At 38.7% G+C, this 18,522-nt stretch overlaps 1 protein-coding gene across 1 annotated transcript in view; it reads right to left on the bottom strand.

The window, feature by feature from the left end:
- Positions 1 to 18,105, bottom strand: part of slc7a14a (solute carrier family 7 member 14a) — a 72,600-nt gene extending 54,495 nt beyond the window's left edge. Inside the window, exon 1 of the mRNA XM_030126867.1 lies at positions 18,020 to 18,105. The gene's annotated coding sequence lies outside the window, so the exon portion shown is untranslated. The remainder of the gene's footprint in view (positions 1 to 18,019) is intronic.
- Positions 18,106 to 18,522: the final 417 nt, after the last annotated feature.

An 18,522-nucleotide genomic window follows, 5' to 3' on the forward strand; every position in this document is an offset into this window, starting at 1 on the left:
GTATACTGCACTAGCAATGCAGCGACTGCAAAATACTCAGCCAATGGGGTATGAGTATTTTGGTCAGCAGCCAATGCCAGTGCTATTTGCTTTTTGTTTCTTTGTTTATTTATTGACCATTTGTGCCAGGGAAATCATTGTATATTGATACAGGTTAACTGTTTTAAGTCTTTCAGCCATTCATTACATGATCTATAAATAAGCACAAATTCAATCATACAAATTAAAAAAAAAAAAAATGAAGACTGTACAATACAACAGATAAATATTGGGGATTCAACAGTACAGGTAGCCCATGGTATGGTCCGTACCTTGGTTTGTGGGCCACCATTTCAGTACATGTTTTGTGCATAAAGAAAACTGTTTTTTTTCTCCCAAAATTATATTTTTATTTTGCTGGTCAGCAAAAACTGAATTTCACAGGAGGAACAAATTACATCACTTTACTGAATAAAATAACACTTTCTGTACTGAACAATATAACACTTTCTTATACCTTGACTACTTGTATACAGTCGTATAAAACAGACACGTGCACAAATAGGGCCCAAAGGGGGCTTGAGCCCCTGCCCTTTTTGCTTCATTGAAAAAAGTGCCTGTGTTATGTTTTTTAAATGAATAAATTCCTGTTCTGCATAGGGATATAAAAGAAAACGGCAGTATAAAACCACCATGGTTATCTACCATAAGCATTTCCTTGCAGTAGTGTGTCACAGTATTGTATGTGTTGAGTCTCCACTATGTGGAAACAACTCAACTCGACTCGACTCGGGCACCAGGTAGGTACTATTCCTGGAGCTGTTTCTATTACAGGATACTACTGACTTCAGAGTACTGTGACATCTTGTCAGAGAGTTGCTGATAAACTTGCTTGTTGCGTGTTGCCCCGTCAAACTCATGCTGAATTTTTTCATTGGCCACCAAAGACAGAAATATCTGAATCTCCTCAACCGACCACGGGGTAGTTTAGCGGGCTGCCATCATGTGGATTAACCTACCGGTATATTTATTGTAAACTTCCGCATCTGTTTTTCTTTTTTAAATGGCGGGTCGCACACTGATAATGCAATGAGACAACTCTGACCAGTAGTGTTCTGCAGTGTTTACACGTCATATTTTAGTATCGCTTCCCCCACTTTGGATCCTCGGTGGAGTAGATATCTAAGAACTTGCACCGGGTACCAGATTCCAGGTTCTTTTACGTAATGGAAATGCAAAAAGGCCAAGTTGAGTGGAGTAGAACCGGTACCACGTAGTGGAGACGCAGCATAAAACCGCTTCTCTGTCCACTGCCTCTCACTGAGGGGTGGGGCTTCCCTGCACTGCGCACTCGCATCTACACACTATGTGTAGTTATTGCGCAGATGAGACGTGACAGTGGAGCGACTTAACCCTTTGTGAGTTTGAAAGCCAAACCCCCCAATCAAGGACATTAACTTGCGGGGGCAGGCTTTTGTCTGCCTGGACAGGCACACACACTCAGTGACCTGTTTTGGTTTTTTTTTGTAAAGCACTGTGAATTGCCCTGTGTATGAATTGTGCTATACAAATAAATCTGCCTTGCCTTGTTAAGCAGTAGATAAAGTGCAAAATCAATTGCAAAACCGTGGTCCATAAGGGCAGATTGTCCCGTGCAGGATGGACAGAACAGTTTGGTATTTTCCCGAGTACCTTTGCATGCCTAATAAATATCAGCCATCATTAAGCCACCTCAAATGACATCTTACATGTCAATAACAAAAGTGGTTAGTCTTATCCAATAGTAATGGTCTACCAAAATATTGGTGCTTCCATATATTGCACCGAACTATATTTCACAATACGTTTACTGGGTAAATACTTAATGATTAGGTGCCTGTAAATATTTTACCAGCATGTCAGACATACTTTTAAAAAAAATTAATTTGGTAAAATACTAAGTCATAATGTAGCTTACTATCTGGCATGACAAATTCACATGTGCTTTGTTGATTTTCTGCATCTGCCATGTTGGTTTAAGACAGATGAATGCCCCCTAATAAATTTGCTTCACTTTGGGAAAAGATGAGATGATGGAGGTCACAGATGCAGCCATTCAGCAAAAAGTAAACACCAGGGTTGTAATGCAATGGCCTTGTCAGGTGCTATTAAACCAGAAATATGAGGAGATGATGACCCTTGTTTAACGGAGATTTATGTGCACTTTTATGATCAGCGGTCTCATTACAGTGATAATAAGAATGTGCTGTAAATGATGAGCCAGTAAATCCTACTGGTTTAAGATGTAAGATGAATGAAAAAAAGAGTATAAGATATGCAATGCTCTCACTTTCCCAGTGGAAAACACACTCTTAGCCTGACGTGAGATCAACACAGTTGCATTTAACAGAGAAGAACACAATGATCTGTTTCAATTAAAGGTAGTTGGACTATGATGGTGACTATGATGATGGACTATGATTATTAGTGTCTTGAGAAGCAAACAGTCTGTTATGATGATAGGTTAATAATTTTTGTAAAAAAAAAAAAAATTACAAAAATGAATGTTTCTAACTTCTCATCTTTGTAATGAGCATTTAGAATCATTATCACCTTTCTGCTCCTTACAGTACCACTGCATGGCATAATAAGAAAAACAAAGATCCAAGGAGAAAACAGGGTCTTTGCAACTAAATATAGGCTACCACCGCACAATGACACCGAGTCAGAAGAAATGATTGGGAATGACTGTTAGTGTAAGATTCTATTAGTCCAAGACAACTCATAACCATGAGTAACATGAAACCACAGATCTTCTAGAACAGAATTTAACTTTTTTCTGAACTTTCTCTGGTGCAGTTAATGATACTATTCAGTATTTACCTGTTAGCCTTGTTGTTAGCTTAGCAGTAAATAAAACTCTGTATGAAGAGTTAAACTGAAATAAATATGTGAAGATTATTTGGTCATTGTAAATCGGTGTCAATGTGAGAGTGGTTGTTCGTCTCAGCTCTGGGATGAACTGTGTACTCAGGCTCCAGCTCCCCCGCAACCTTCATATGGATTAGGCAGTTTGGAAAATGAATGAATGAATGAATGAATGAATGAATTTCAGCTACATTAGAGGTCATCTATTCCAAATAAGTTTTAACTTGACCAGGATTTCCTTTAATTAAGGTAAAATAGATGCAGTATTAAACAGAAAGCCTAAGCAGACTCCCTTGGCCCTAGCCACCTCCTCCAGCTCATCTGCAGGACACGAGTCATTCCCAGGCCAAACGACAGATATAAACTCTCCAGTGTGCAGACCCCAGGCTCTCCTCCTGGTTGGATATACATAAAACACCTCACCAGGGAGGCATGCAGGAGGCATCCTGACCAGAAGTCTGAACCACCACAGCAATGAGGAGGGGCACCAGTTCTACTCTGAGCCCCTCTCAGATGGCTGAACCATATAAAAAATAATTTTAAATAAAATAAAGCACAACTGGAGAAAAATAAACAACACTTATGGTGTATTACAAGTAACATACAGGTTGTGTTTTTAATTTTTGTGAAGCAAGAATGGTCAAAAAGAAGCACTAATGTTAATTTAATGACTTTTCACATTGATTATTAATAAACCTCATGAGGAAATAGGCCTCTCAATTTATGGAGGGAATTCTCTATATTGGCTTAGCCTACTGCAAGGTATATTATGGCTATTTGTCAAGAGTTTCCAGCATGGAACCAGTGCTAGTTATAATAGCTGTGACTGGCATGTCATCCAGCCCACTTCACTCACTACTTGGTGCTCAGCATCCCCATCTATCATGCCCTAATGCAGCACAGTGGGAGCCTGAAGCGCTGAGCACACTGGATCAGGCTCCAGACTCAGGCAATATAAATAAAAATAACAGAGTTACCCCCTCTGACTCCACGGCTAACCAGCCGTATCGATGACAACTCTAGTCTGTGTAGCCTTAAGCTCTGAAAGACAACAGGGCCATTTCATACCCTCGGAGACCAACATCAGCTGCAGACTAAGTTAGTGTCTGAGTTCAGGCCTCCAATGCAAAAGAGGTTCTGCTTTCATGCTGCAATTTTTGGGGTAGTTTCAACAGATCTGATTTACATACAGGGTGGGGAAGCAAAATTTACAATGAACATTTAGTTGTTTTTTCTCAGCAGGCACTATGTCAGTTGTTTTGAACCCAAACATATACTGATGTCATAATCATACCTAACACTATTATCCATACCTTTTCACAAACTTTTGCCCATATGAGTAATCAGGAAAGCAAACGTCAAACAGTGTGTGATTTGCTGAATGCTCTCGTCACACCAAAGGAGATTTCAAAAATAGTTGGAGTGTCCATAAAGACTGTTTATAATGGAAAGAAGAGAATGACTATGAGCAAAACTATTACCAGAAAGTCTGGAAGATACTATTAAAGAAGAATGGGAGAAGCTGTCACCCCAATATTTGAGGAACACTTGCACAAGTTTCAGGAAGCGTGTGAAGGCAGTTATTGAGAAAGAAGGAGGACACAGAATAAAAACATTTTCTATTATGGAAATTTTCTTGTGGCAAATAAATTCTCATGACTTTCAATAAACTAATTGGTCATACACTGTCTTTAAATCCCTGCCTCAAAATATTGTAAATTTTGCTTCCCCACCCTGTACATCCATCATATACCCGTGTTGTTCCATCCTTATCTATGTGTCCTGCCACACCCTGTACAAGACATTGATCGGTTTATAGATGGGCCTGTGTCTGATATTGGTATGTTGTTTATTCAGCCCATTCTTAATAGAGGTTGACTGATATTGGATTCTTAAAGGCTCGGTTGTAGCAGAGAAAAGCTCATAGGCGGTGAAACAGATATCCTCTCTCATCCCATCCCCCAAAAATTCCACACCACAGACACAATATGCACATCTGACTTTAATTATTAATGGCTTTTTAGTGACGCTAATAAAGTAAGATGGAGTAACTAACTGAATCACACCCAATGCAATCATCTAAGGAGCTATTTTCATCTTTTAGAAACCTTCTTGCATCTTCCATTTGCGTTTCTTCTTTTCTTTACTGGCAACAACAACCTTACATGACCTCCTGTAACTGGTCTTAAAATCCAAACCACCTTAGCTGAGTTTAATCTATAATCACCTTTTTTTTTGCCTGATCTTTAGTCCTCACTGTGGTCCAGGGTCAAGATTAAATCAATATTAGATGAGGTATGTAAAAGTGCTAAAATCAAGATATGAAGTTGGCCCTAAATGCAGTTAACTGATTCTGAATCCTGACTTCAAACATCAAAATACTACAAAATACTGGAAAGACAATAGACAAAGGCAATATTGTCAAAGGTTTCTAAAGAACATTTTTCTCCCACAGTATTGATCTAATTTCCACATCCCTGATGCATTATCCTCCTACTCCTTCTATATTGTATCACCACATAAAAACCCATATTTGTTCTGGCCTTTTCTAATGGACAGGCTGTTATGTGTGTTGGATTTAGCCTCGCTGGAGGAAAAATAAATCACCACAAACAATACCTCTTCCATCCCATTCTCCAGCCCTTCCACCTCCTCTCTAGCTTTTCCGTCTCTCCGGTATGTTCCAGTCTTTTGCTTCTGGTCACTGCTGCTGGCATACAAATGAGTGCAGTGCCGCTTAAATGCATCACTCACGATGTTCAAACACTCCACTGACAGTTGACGGTTTTTTCCACCTTGACTCGGCACCCTCTGTCAATCAATCATTCTGTCAATCGATCAATCAAACTTTGTCTAGCACCTTTAACAAAGACTAGTGCAATTCAAAATGCTTGTCAGATGATTAATAACCCCTGTACAGGATAAATGTAAAATGCAAAATCAAAAAGGGACAAAAATAAGGACTATATAAGTTTAGAATATACATACTACCGATTTGTCTCTGTAATACAGCATCCTTTTCATAGTTTCGTCGCCTGTGTTTTGATATGGGGTTTACATGAAACACAAAGAAGTCCACTTAGTCACATCCCTGTTATGACAAATACGAGTATCCCAGCTACAAATGACTGTGTGCTGTTTAATTTATTCTGACATTTCTGTAACTGCTGCTGAACTTTAAACTAATTAAAGTAAACTTGACGATGGCTGTAGAAAATGAAATCACTTTAGTTTATGGAGGGCTTACAATTAGTAAATGCCAAGACGTGTTCCTAATTTGTCTTACCAGTATTCATCATTTAATCAGCAGCAGGGAATGTGTCTGACCACAATGATATCAATTTAATGTAAGTTTAGTGGAAAAAAATACTATAAATAATAATAAAAAATGCTTTTTTTTTCCAGATTTGGACAGAAATGTTTTGCTGTGAATTATTATTGGGTTTAATGGGGCATGTAGATTCTGTTGGGTTTCTGTAAATTGACTTAGAGTCTGGTTTTGACCAACTCTATATATAAAATGTCAAGAGATAACTTTTTTGTGATCTGGCGCTATATAAATAAAATTTGATTGATTGAGTGATTTAATTGGTTTTCCCCTGTAAGTCGCTTTGGAAAAAAGCATCTGCCAAATGCGTAAACACATAAACACCTCCTGTCAACCTCAGTTCACATTCTGTAAGTCAGTGGGTTTTGAGAGTCACATTGTATAAAAGAGAACAAATGTGGCTTAGGGTTGTAACAATGACATGGTGTTATGATTAATCGCGATTTTAAACGTCACAGTTAATTAATTGTCAAGACGGCCAAAAACCATCTCATGAAGAATAGTAGATTAATACCGCCTTTCCACTCCGTGGTACCAGCTCGACTCGACTCGACTCGGCCTTTTTGCGTTTCCATTATGGAAAAGGACCTGGAATCTGGTACCTGGTACTAGTTTTTTGGTATCACCCCCACTGAGGTTCCAAGCAATACTAAACCGTGACGTGTAAACACTGCAGACCACTGATTGGTCCGACAGTTTTCTCTGTGACCCACCATTTTACAAAAAACAGATGTGGAAGTTTACAGTAAATATAGCGGTACATTAATTCACATGGTAACAGCCCAAAACTACACCATGGTCGGTCCAGGAGACTCAGTCCTTGGTGGCCGACGTAAAAATTCAGACGAGACAACACGCAACGAGTGAGTTTATCAGCAACTCTCTGAACAGACAAGACAGAAATAACGCGCTGCATCGCTATGACGACCAGGTACTGAAAAGTCAGTAGTGTCCTGTAATGGAAATGGTCTGCGGGAATACTGAGTCGAGCCGAGCCGAGTCAAGTCGGCTTCATCTTTTCTTTGTCTCCTAACCACTTCCATGTGTGCACAATTACACAGCCAACCCGTTTGCTCCTCCTTTTCAGACGTGTTAAATATAGACACAGTTTCTATCAGTTAAATTGCTTTTGGGTTTGATAAGTCACTTTGTATGTGTTAAATTAATATATCGTCGGCTTCCTGATAAAACCTGCTAAGTGACATTTTTGGTTGGGAATAAAAACCTGCTATCTCCCCTATTATAGCTTCAAATTTCAGTCTCCTGTGAAAGTTGTTTACATTCCATCATAAGTACCAACATTAAACAGATATTTTTTTGTCATATTTCACAGTTTCCTCTTACATAAACAGTTTTTTGTTTCTCCTGTAAAATTTGCCAAAAGTCACAGAGCAGGTTTTATCAGGAAGCCGATGATATTTACATTTTCTCCTCCCATCACACGCACAATAGTGTGTAAACGCCCCATATTTCATATTCATTGTGTCAAATGCACTAACTGATGCAGACGCACTATTCTGCACCTTTGAAAGACACAACCCTTAGTGTCACTACTAGGAAATCAGTTTGTACATTTTTTTGCTTGCACAATTAGTTTTAATACACGCAAACCTTTAGTAGGTCCGGCCCTATGTCCCGTGGTCACCCCGGTGGCCACGCGAAAATAGTGTGTGTGTGTGTGTGTGTATGCAGAATTTCTTTAGTTCTACTCCATACATGTCATTGTCTGTTCTGTATCCAATGGTTCAATAAATCATTAAGGAATATGACATGTTTTTTCAGTGAAGTATGTCATGGTGGAAGCCCATGGCCTGTGAGTGGGATGAACCCGTGTCCTTTGTTCTCAGGCTCTGGGCCTGGTTCTGGGTCGGAGTGACAGGGTGGACCATGGGTTTGGGCCTGCTAGCTTAGCTGGTCTAGTTTTGTTTGTTTCTAGTAATCATATTTTCGTTTCATATTTATCATTTTTGCATCCTTAGAAATAGTTCCATACTGGGCCCACAGATCAAAACACATTTTGCATAGCTTAGTCTGTTTCCTTTGTTCCTTTTGTTACCTTACTGTTTGATGCTCACTCCATCTCATCACCAGAGTCCAGGCCTGACAGACAAACAGGAAGAGGGAGGTTCCCAAAGCTTTTATAGTAGAAGGCATCAGGAACTTACCAAGGGTGGCAGCCATCAGAGGGGAGTTTAGAGAGTTGGCCCCTAGTTCACCTTTAAAATGGTCTGAACTAGGTTTAAACTGTTAGAGACTTTTTGAGGGAGTAGTAAATAAAAGTACTGAAATGAGGTTTTGGTAAAGATAGCAGTATTATCTCAGTAAATGCTAATTGAAAGGTAAATTGAACATTTGTGATCGGTTTGTTCATGTGGGAGGGGCAACGGGTCTAAAAAGCCTGGAGTAGAAGCTCCTCGAGGAGAAGTGTGGCTCTGCTGGAGTGAAGCAGGTCACTGAAGCTGGTTGCCCTTAGCCATGGGCTGAGCTTTATTTTCTGCTGTTGAAGACTGATTTTCCTTATGTTTGGTCAAGCCGTTTTTCATCAGTTAGTTTAGTTTTTTTCTTTTTTTTTTTTTTCTTTTTTTTACTAACACAGCTCAATCGGCGATGTAACCTGGGCAAACACTGTAAATAAATCATACTGCGGTGAAGATGATTCCAGCCTCCTGGTGTGTTTCCTCCTCCACATGGTCAATCATCACAAAGTATATAAACAATATTCAGCTTTTATTCTTATAGACCTGATCGAAAGAGAAATTCAGATTCTCAGAAAAATCACGGCTTATCAATTAATCGTTAATCGATCGATAAGGTCAATCAACTAATTTTTGGTAAATTTGGTGCAGTGGTTGGAAATGGACTCACAGTAACAGAACAAAAGTTATTCCCAGTAGTCTCTCTGTACTCTGGTGATGACATCATCCACTCTAAATCTGAAAATCACCAGGTCAGGAAAAAAATGTAACTGTAATTTTCCAGATACTGAATTAGACACAATACAAATTCAGCCCAAGTTCGTCAGGTCTTCTGAACTGTATCCTGTTTCAACTACGTTTTTACATTTAAGCATAACGGAGTAATGTGGCTCTGAAGAATGAGTGGGTTTGATCCTTTCCACTCGGTTAAGCTCCCGTAACAACAGTGTTTGGCCCTAACCTTTTGGCCGGACAGATTAAGATCAGCATGACACACACCATGTGAAAAGATGACTGAAAATAAAATGAATATTTGATGTCTATGACACATATGAAGAGACTCTGGAAGCCCTGGATTTTGGAAAAGGTAAAACCAACCATTGGACATGTACTGTAAGTGACGAGGCTGCAATGCTAGACTGTTTTTCTTCACACCACCTCAACCCTCTCTCCCTCTTGTCAGTGCCTATTAAAGCAACAAGAGGTGTGTGTATTCAATTGACAAAAGGAAAGAGGCAATTTGTGTGTGTGTGTGTGTGTGTGTGTGTGTGTGTGTGTGTGTGTGTGTGTGTGAGGTCCAGATTCTATTAGCCTTTATGCGCAGGCAGGTTCACTGACGTCAGAACTGAGCTGCATCGGACAGAGAATGGGCGGTGAGTTCCAGTCAGCCATTCATAAATACAAAGACTTCTGTTTGCTTACGTGTGTGCAATTATCGAGAAACCAGTGAGAATTTTCAAGCGCTGGAACTGAGAAGTTGAACTGCAAAGTGAGGACATTTCATCTGGCCCGAACCTTTGGATGGACCCTCACAGGCCTGTTGACAGATCAGTACCAGTTACTCATCTGTGATATTTAAGGTTAGATTGAAGGGTTAAGGACATGGTTCAGTCAAAGGGTGTCCTCACACTTCTGTCTGGCACTAATGGGTACTCTGCTGCTTGAATTAAGCCTACATTTCACACAACCTTCTCCACGTCATTAAAAATCTTTAATGCATGAATCATCCGAACAGGCATATAAAGATTAGGTTCCTTCAAAGAACACCCATTCTGTCTGGTGTTTGTTTGGTATCTGTCAACATGAAGAAACACAAGCATCCTGTCAGCATCCATTACCACTAATAATGATGAATGACAGACCCCTCGCATTACATCATGTAAAAACTACAGTTACAGCCTGTGAACAAAGACTTATGGCTGGAACTGTTATCAGGATGTGGACGATTTAGAGGGGTTTTTGAAGACCTAATTGCAGAAATGGAATATAATAATCAATTAGGTTCTCATTGGTGTACGATTATTGAAAATATTTATTTTTTTCAGCATTTATTATCTTAATGTGAGTTGTTGTTTATCTAATGACTGGAACATGTTGTGCCACTACAAGAATTCAATTTCTGTTTTTTCTGTACAGGGTGGGGAAGCAAAATGTACACTGAACATTTAGTTGTTTTTTCTCAGCAGGCACTACGTCAATTGTTTTGAAACCAAACATATACTGATGTCATAATCATACCTAACACTATTATCCATACCTTTTCAGAAACTTTTGCCCATATGAGTAATCAGGAAAGCAAACGTCAAAGAGTGTGTGATTTGCTGAATGCACTCGTCACACCAAAGGAGATTTCAAAAATAGTTGGAGTGTCCATAAAGACTGTTTATAATGGAAAGAAGAGAATGACTATGAGCAAAACTATTACCAGAAAGTCTGGAAGATACTATTAAAGAAGAATGGGAGAAGTTGTCACCCCAATATTTGAGGAACACTTGCGCAAGTTTCAGGAAGTGTGTGAAGGCAGTTATTGAGAAAGAAGGAGGACACATAGAATAAAAACATTTTCTATTATGGACATTTTCTTGTGGCAAATAAATTCTCATGACTTTCAATAAACTAACTGGTCATACACTGTCTTTCAATCCCTGCCTCAAAATATTGTAAATTTTGCTTCCCCACCCTGTATGTGTTTGATAGCAGATGGTATCCCTTGTTTAGGTGCATTACCATCACCGATTACATTTAAGTGTGGATCAGAATTAATATTCCCTTCACTAATGAGTCCAGAACTGACAAATCTAGCTTCTGTGTTTTTTGTGGCCACTGTAGGAGACAGTGGGTCGTGGTTAGCACTCATTTGACTGCAAACTGCAAAATATCACACATGCACCCTTTAGCATTTTTCAGACAACTTGTCCTCATTCCAGAATGTTTCTTAAATTTATCAGACAACTGGCACACAATAAATAATACAATAAATATACACAGTTTCACATAATTGTATGGAGTGATTATCATTACATCTGTGAATATGAATTTAATGTTCACTCAAAACAGTTAAAAACAAACATTAGAAATGGGAAAAGTAATTTAGTAATTTTACATGAATTTGGATTAGGTGGTGTCCATCCTGCACCCAAGGTTGTTGTGAGAAAAATGACAAAAACTACAGAAAATAGGAAATTCACATATTAAAAATACATCAAAATCTGTAAAAGTTCAGCCTCTAATAGTTAGCGGTACCTAATTATGAGTTAAACTTAGGATTATAGTGGCTGCTAAAAGAGCAGGAAGTGTGAACCAGGGTTTGGTTCATCCCACTGAGCTTTTGGAAGGCTATAGTAAGGGTCTACGCTTCCATACAGGTAGTTCATGTTAACAATTGATGCCACCTACCATAAAATGGAAAAAAAAGTCAAGGAAAAACAGAGTTCTGAGCAACAGTAGGAACACAATGGACTCTGTGGATGTGACCTGCTCCTTCTGTAGATATAAACACCTCTAAGGTCTGAGGCAGGCCTGTCAAACTCATGTTAGTTCAGGGGCCACAATCACCCCAATATGATCTGCAGTGGGCCGAACCAGTAAAATAATACCAGTGAAAAAAGTAAAATTATATTATGATCAGGTTTACATCTACAAAGTTTCCTTAAAAATCTGAATAACATGAACAACTTGAATTGTCATAAGAAAAACAAGTGCAATTTTAACAATATTCTGCCTCGGTTTATCAGTTTATCATTTACACATGTGCACTACAGTTAGGGGTGTAAGAAAATATCAGTTCTGCTATATATCGCCATTTGTCATTTCACAATACTGTATCAATATTTAAAATTACTGGATCAATATTTTTAGGTATTTATTCAAATGCAAAAGGTTCATTTTTGTTTTTTTGTTTTTGTTTTTTATTATTTCACACTCTTTTATTCAATAATGTTAGTTCCTTTGTTTGGATTGAACTCAAACACTGTTAGTTCTGAACTAATAGAATATGAACATTTGAACAGGATCTGAAACTGTAATGTCTGTAAAACAGAATTTCAGTTTGAACACAGGAACATTTTGGGATAGAACATTAGATCCTGTTGGAATAAAAAAAAAAATGTGTTTAGTGTTTGTGCAGATTTCTGCTGTAATTCAATTCTTCAAGGAAATAATCATTAAAAAAAAAAAGAAACAAACAAAAAAATTGTCTTTTTAACAGTTTCGTGATCCTAGTATTGTGATTTGTATCATATTGCCAGATTCTTGCCGATACACAGCCCTAATTACAATCACACAAAATATTTAGTAACAGGCAGAATATTGGTACAATTGCATTTACTTCTCTTAAGACATTTTCGTTTGTTTATAATTGTTCAGGATATTCACATTTTTAATAAAACTACAGTTTGGTAATGTAAACGTTTTCATGTAATTATTTATATTATCATTTATATTATATTATCATTATTTATATGTTATTCTGATAATATTTTACTGGTTCTGATCCACTTGAAATCTAATTGGACTGTCTGTGGAACCTGAATTAAAATGATTTTGACATCATTGATTGTTAATATCTTCAGTGTAATTTTTGCATTTCACAAATTCATCCCCAGGGCCGGACTGGACCCTTTGGCGGGCCGGATTTGTCCCCCGGGACACATGTTTGACACCTGTGGTCGAAGGTAATTTTAAATATACTCAATTTCTGCAATTAGATCCTCTTAAACTCCGCTAAAACTTACACACGGAAGAATTCAAATGCAAGGCAGAGAAGGCAGTCATGTCCATGTGCTGCTGCTGTACATGGCTGGCTGTCAGATCTAATGCCTGCATCTCAAGCTGCTCCAGTGGTGTGGTCCTACATGTGACTCTGTCCTCTGATGGGAGACCTGGGTGTCTTAGAAGGAGCTCTGAGAGAGTGTGAGTAATACGCAGCAAGACAAACTGCAGTTGCTAAATTGGCCAGTTATATAATCATCCAGATCTAGTTCTTGTTGTTGCTGCTGTTTTCACTCTTTGTGTATATTTGTTCCCCTGTTAATCTATGAGTCTAGCTCTGTGGCTCTGCCCTTTTGTTGGACCTTGGGTAAACGTAGGCCTTGAGCATTTTTAAATCTAATTATTAGAGGTTTACTGACAAGAAGTGAAAGCTAATATGTCATTCTGTAGCTATTAAACTGCACGGCTACAGAGCTACTTTTCTGCCGTTTAGGACTTAACAGTGGTTCTCGGAAAGCACCACAGTTTTGTCTTTTTTTGCAATCCCTGATAAAAAACAAAAGTGAAACCTCATTACTTGTTCCAGGGCGCCATCAATGAACAGCACCTCCCTCATGCTGGAAATGTTTTCGGAAAAGCACCTGTTGGCTTTTGTACTTTTTGTGTGGAGCTCTGGTCCACTGGTCAACACTCAAACATGGTAAGTGACAACTAGGCACCTTAAACGCTGGACGCCACATCATCTGAAACATAACAGACATTAGGGCTGAAAGATATATCGTTATCGTATCTATATCTAGATATGAACATTCAAGATATTAATATCGAAAAAGCAACGATATAAATGATATAGATTTCCCCTGCGCTCACCCTGCATGTACAGCTCTGGAAGTCACAACAAATCTCATTTTTACAATTGCCCTTGAATGCACCACTAAGGCCAGCCAACCACAAACCTTATTTTTTCATGCTTGCTGTGGATCGACAGCTAAAGCCGACCAATGACAAACATATGAGGGCAGGAGTGAGGGCCATTCTGAAACTCTATAATGAGTGTAAAATAAATGTTGAATCCGTATCGATATCGTATTGATAGAGATATCTGGCAAGAATATCGAGATATGAAATTTTGTCCATATCGTTCAGCCCTAGCAGACTTGATGAATGATGACCGGTCCTTCTGTAGATGTAAAAAGCTCATTCTAAGGAACCACAACAATTGTCATTTTTGCATAATTATAGCCTAACAAAACATATTTCTGAACATTATATTCCCTTTATTCAAATAAACTGAACATCAAAAGAAGTTTATCACATATTCTATGTGATACCATTTCACACCATTTTATTACATATGAAAACAAATTCTTTCTTGTTCTTAAAAAACATTTAATTAACAAACAAAATACAATAAACAACAAAACAGTGGATGAGTATCCAGAGGAGAATGTAAAAATATGACAAAGGGTAGTTCAACAAAGTTCACATTCAGCAACAAACAACATTATTAATCCACAGCAAGTCAAAGACTGACCAAATGGTCAGAAGGTGCCCAGCCTGTGTTCGGGCTCAGGAGGACAGACCCAGGACTGAGGACATGGATCTGGACCATTTGGTCAGTCTTTGACTTGCTGTGGATTAATAATGTTGTTTTTTTATTTTGTTTGTTAATTAAATGTTTTCTAAGAACAAGAAAGAATTTGTTTTCATATTTAATAAAATAGTGTGAAATGGCATCCCCACGAATATGTGAGAAGTTTCTTTTGATGTTTAGTATATATCTTCCCGAATCCTCCAAATACTCGTACACCGGACATTGAAGGCATCGTATTTTTGGAAAAGGTCAAGTAGAAACCTTCCTGAAAATGTTTTCCTGATTTGTACTTGTCTAAACTGTCAGTTGTTTGTCAAATACCGCAGCATCCATCATTCATAAGTGTCTCATTCAACCAGGCCATAAATGAATTGCCAAGTGTCACCTACTTCCGTCCTGTAACAAAAATAACTCTTATTATTTCAGAATAGCTCTAGTCATTCCCCCTCAAGTTGACTGAATTTTATACTTTCTTTAATCCCGTGCTGCTGTGAGTAATAGGCACCTGTTGAGCTGCCGACAGGGCCCGTCAAGCATCAGCGTATTCGCCTGTGACGTACTGACGCCGGTTTTTCAGCACCGCCGACAGCACGTCATCACAAGTGAGTATGAGGCACCAGAGGGGAAAAAAAGAAAAAAAGAATGAAGGATGGGGAGGAAAAAGAGAGAGAAGACCTTATGGCAGATAGAGAGAGAGAGGGGAGAGAGGGGAGAGAGAGGAGAGAGGGAGATCTGACCATGTCATTAGGGATTAGCCCAGTTCCACAGCTTGAAGCTTTCAATGTCGGAGTGCTCATGTACTCATATAGACACAAACACATCCTGTGGCACAGCACGGTATGTGGTCAGATTAGATAGATAGATAGATAGATAGATAGATAGATAGATAGATAGATAGATAGATAGATAGATAGATAGATAGATAGATAGATAGATAGATAGATAGATAGATAGATAGATAGATAGATAGATAGATAGATAGATAGATAGATAGATAGATAGATAGATAGATAGATAGATAGATAGATAGATAATACTCTGCATCAAACAGTATAATACATACAGTATATATCAGGGCAGTCAAACTCATTGTAGTTCAGTTCCACATTCAGCTAAATTTGATCTGCAGTGGGCCGAACCAGGAAAATAATAACAGAATTATGGGGATGTAACGATTACCGGTATAACGATAAACCGCGGTAAAATTGCAGACGGTTAGTATTACCGTTTAAATTCTAATTCTCATGATAACTGTGTTTGATTACCGCACTTTTAGGGGGAAAAAAACGCCTATGTAAAGATCTGCTTTTATGTCAAATATTTGAGTATAGTTTTAATTTATTACAATTTAAATTTTCTATACCTAATATTTGGAACCAATATTCACTTTTAAAGTCTTTGAAAAGGTTCGTTAAACATCTGTGTGTTATTTATGCAATAAATTATATACATTTTTCAAATCGGATTTTATATATTTTTTTGTGTTTTCTGTCCTTTTATGTTTTTATAGTAGGTTAAAGTGAAAAGATAATAGACAGATGATATAGATGAAGTTGTGCTGAAAAAACAGATCCCAAACATGGGTATAGTAAACATTTGTTTATATAGTATATAAAGGCCAAATCAGAAGGACTGAAAAACGGACAAAATAGGCTCAGACCACTAAGGGTTAATATTTGAATGTTTCTGCAACAGAAGGGACACTGTGAAGATTATTTTATTTATTTTTTTGTTGTTGTTTTCAGAATACAACTTGGTTAAATTATTTTAGTGTGTGTATCAGTACTTTTTGAACATTTTGAGCACAATTTCAACAATACCGTGATAATAATGATAACCGTGATAATTTTGGTCACAATAACCATGATATGAAATTTTCATATCGTTACATCCCTACATAATAATATACAAATAATGTCAACTCCAAAGTTTTCTCTTTTCCTATGTTTTAGAGCAAAATGAGTAAAATTACATTACAAAAATATTTACATCTACAAACTATCCTTTAAAACAATGTGAATAACATGAGCAAGCTGAATAAATTATTTGCAGTTTTAACAATATAATGCTTCAGTTTATCTTTGACAGACATAACTGTGATCACTTTGCTTTGTGTGTTTGTGTGCATGCGTGTTTGTTTGTCTGTTTGTTAGCAAAATAACTGAAAAAGTTATGTACGGATTTTTATGGAATTTTCAGGAAATGTTGATACTGGAACAAGGAAGAAATGATTAAATTTTGGTGGTGATGGGGGGGTGGGGGGGTCTGTCTTGCGCTCTCCAAGTGCTTTTCTTGTTAAAATTATACTTAATTCTCTAAAGACATTTCAGGTTATTCACAGTTTTTTGCCACATTATACTTTGTTTTAGTGTAAATACATGAAAATGCTTACATTTAAAAAGAAAAAAATTTGGAGTTGTGAGTATTTATAGGTTAATACGATATTATTTTACTGATCCAGCCTACTTTAGATCATATTGGTCTAAAAGTGGAACCTGAACTAAAATGAAATAAGTTGTTAATATCTTAGTGTAATTTTTGCATTTCACAAATTCATTCTAAGGGCTGGACTGGACCCTTAGGGGGGCTGGATTTGGACCCCGGGCTGCATGTTTGACACCTGTGTTCTATAGTATGACAGACACCCACAACAATCACATGTACACTGTCAGACACTATCAGTAAAGACAAGCTGTTCTTATCTCCAGTCCTGAGCATAAAGGCAGAAAGTCCCCTCCTCCTCCTCCTCCTCCTCCTCCTCCCCATCATCATTATTGCATCTCCACTTGTCTCCCTTCTTCAGATCCACAAACACACATAAATAAATACAGGCTATAGAAACACTTGTGCTCTCACCTGCTTTTAAAGCATTTAATTAAACACCCCCCCTCCTCCTCCTTCGGTCTGGTCCATGCAGCCGCCCCTCTGTCGCCTCTTCCTGTTCACTCCTCCTAGTCCGTGGAGCGTGTCCCCCCCCCCCCCCCCCCTTTCAGCCCCAGTCCCCGTGGGAGAGCCGACACCCGCCCTAAACTCTCCCTTTACCCCCCCCCCCCCCCCCCTCTCACACCAGTAAAGGTGAGGTGTGGACAGGACAGGGACATTTCCACTCTGTGTCCACCGCGTTCTGCGCCATCAGCTCATGAAAGAGGCGGAAAAAAAACACGCACAAAGGAAGACAACAAAAGAGGAGTAGGAGGAGTGAAGAGAGGAAGGAGTAAGTGGCACAGATGGACTAGTAGGGTGTTGGTGGAAGGGAACGAAAGGAGGTGAGAGGAGAAGAGCAAAAGTAGAAGAAAAAACACTCACTGTGGAACGGCGGGATTACAGGATGCCCATGTCGGATGGATGCTGCAGTCGGTTCAGCAGCAGCAGCAGCAGCATCAGCGGGCATCAGCGGGAGAGAGAGAGAGAGAGAGAGAGAGAGAGAGAGAGGGAGGGAGGGAGGGAGAGGCTGATGATGTAAAAAGCTTTAAATCATTCAGAAGCCCGCTGCACCACATGTGACCGCCGACACCGTGTATTATTCATCCGGTTTGGCTTCCGCATCCAGCCTCCACTGCCCGGCCAGGACACACCAGCTCTGACCGGACGTTTGCGGTTGTGGTTCCGGTCCACCCCTGTGGATTTTCTCACCACATATTCCACCAACACCCCAACACTATGACTTCTACTGATGGGACTGTTGGCTGTCTGATGGGAGCCGTTCCACAGACTGGCTCTGTGAGGTTTTTGGCTTTATTTGAAACACCAGTGTTTGAATGACTAAACAGAGGGAATGTAAGCGCGGAATTCGTATTTACTGAAATGCT

Source organism: Sphaeramia orbicularis, chromosome 22 (assembly GCF_902148855.1).
Source record: "Sphaeramia orbicularis chromosome 22, fSphaOr1.1, whole genome shotgun sequence".
Classification (NCBI taxonomy): Eukaryota; Metazoa; Chordata; class Actinopteri; order Kurtiformes; family Apogonidae; genus Sphaeramia; species Sphaeramia orbicularis.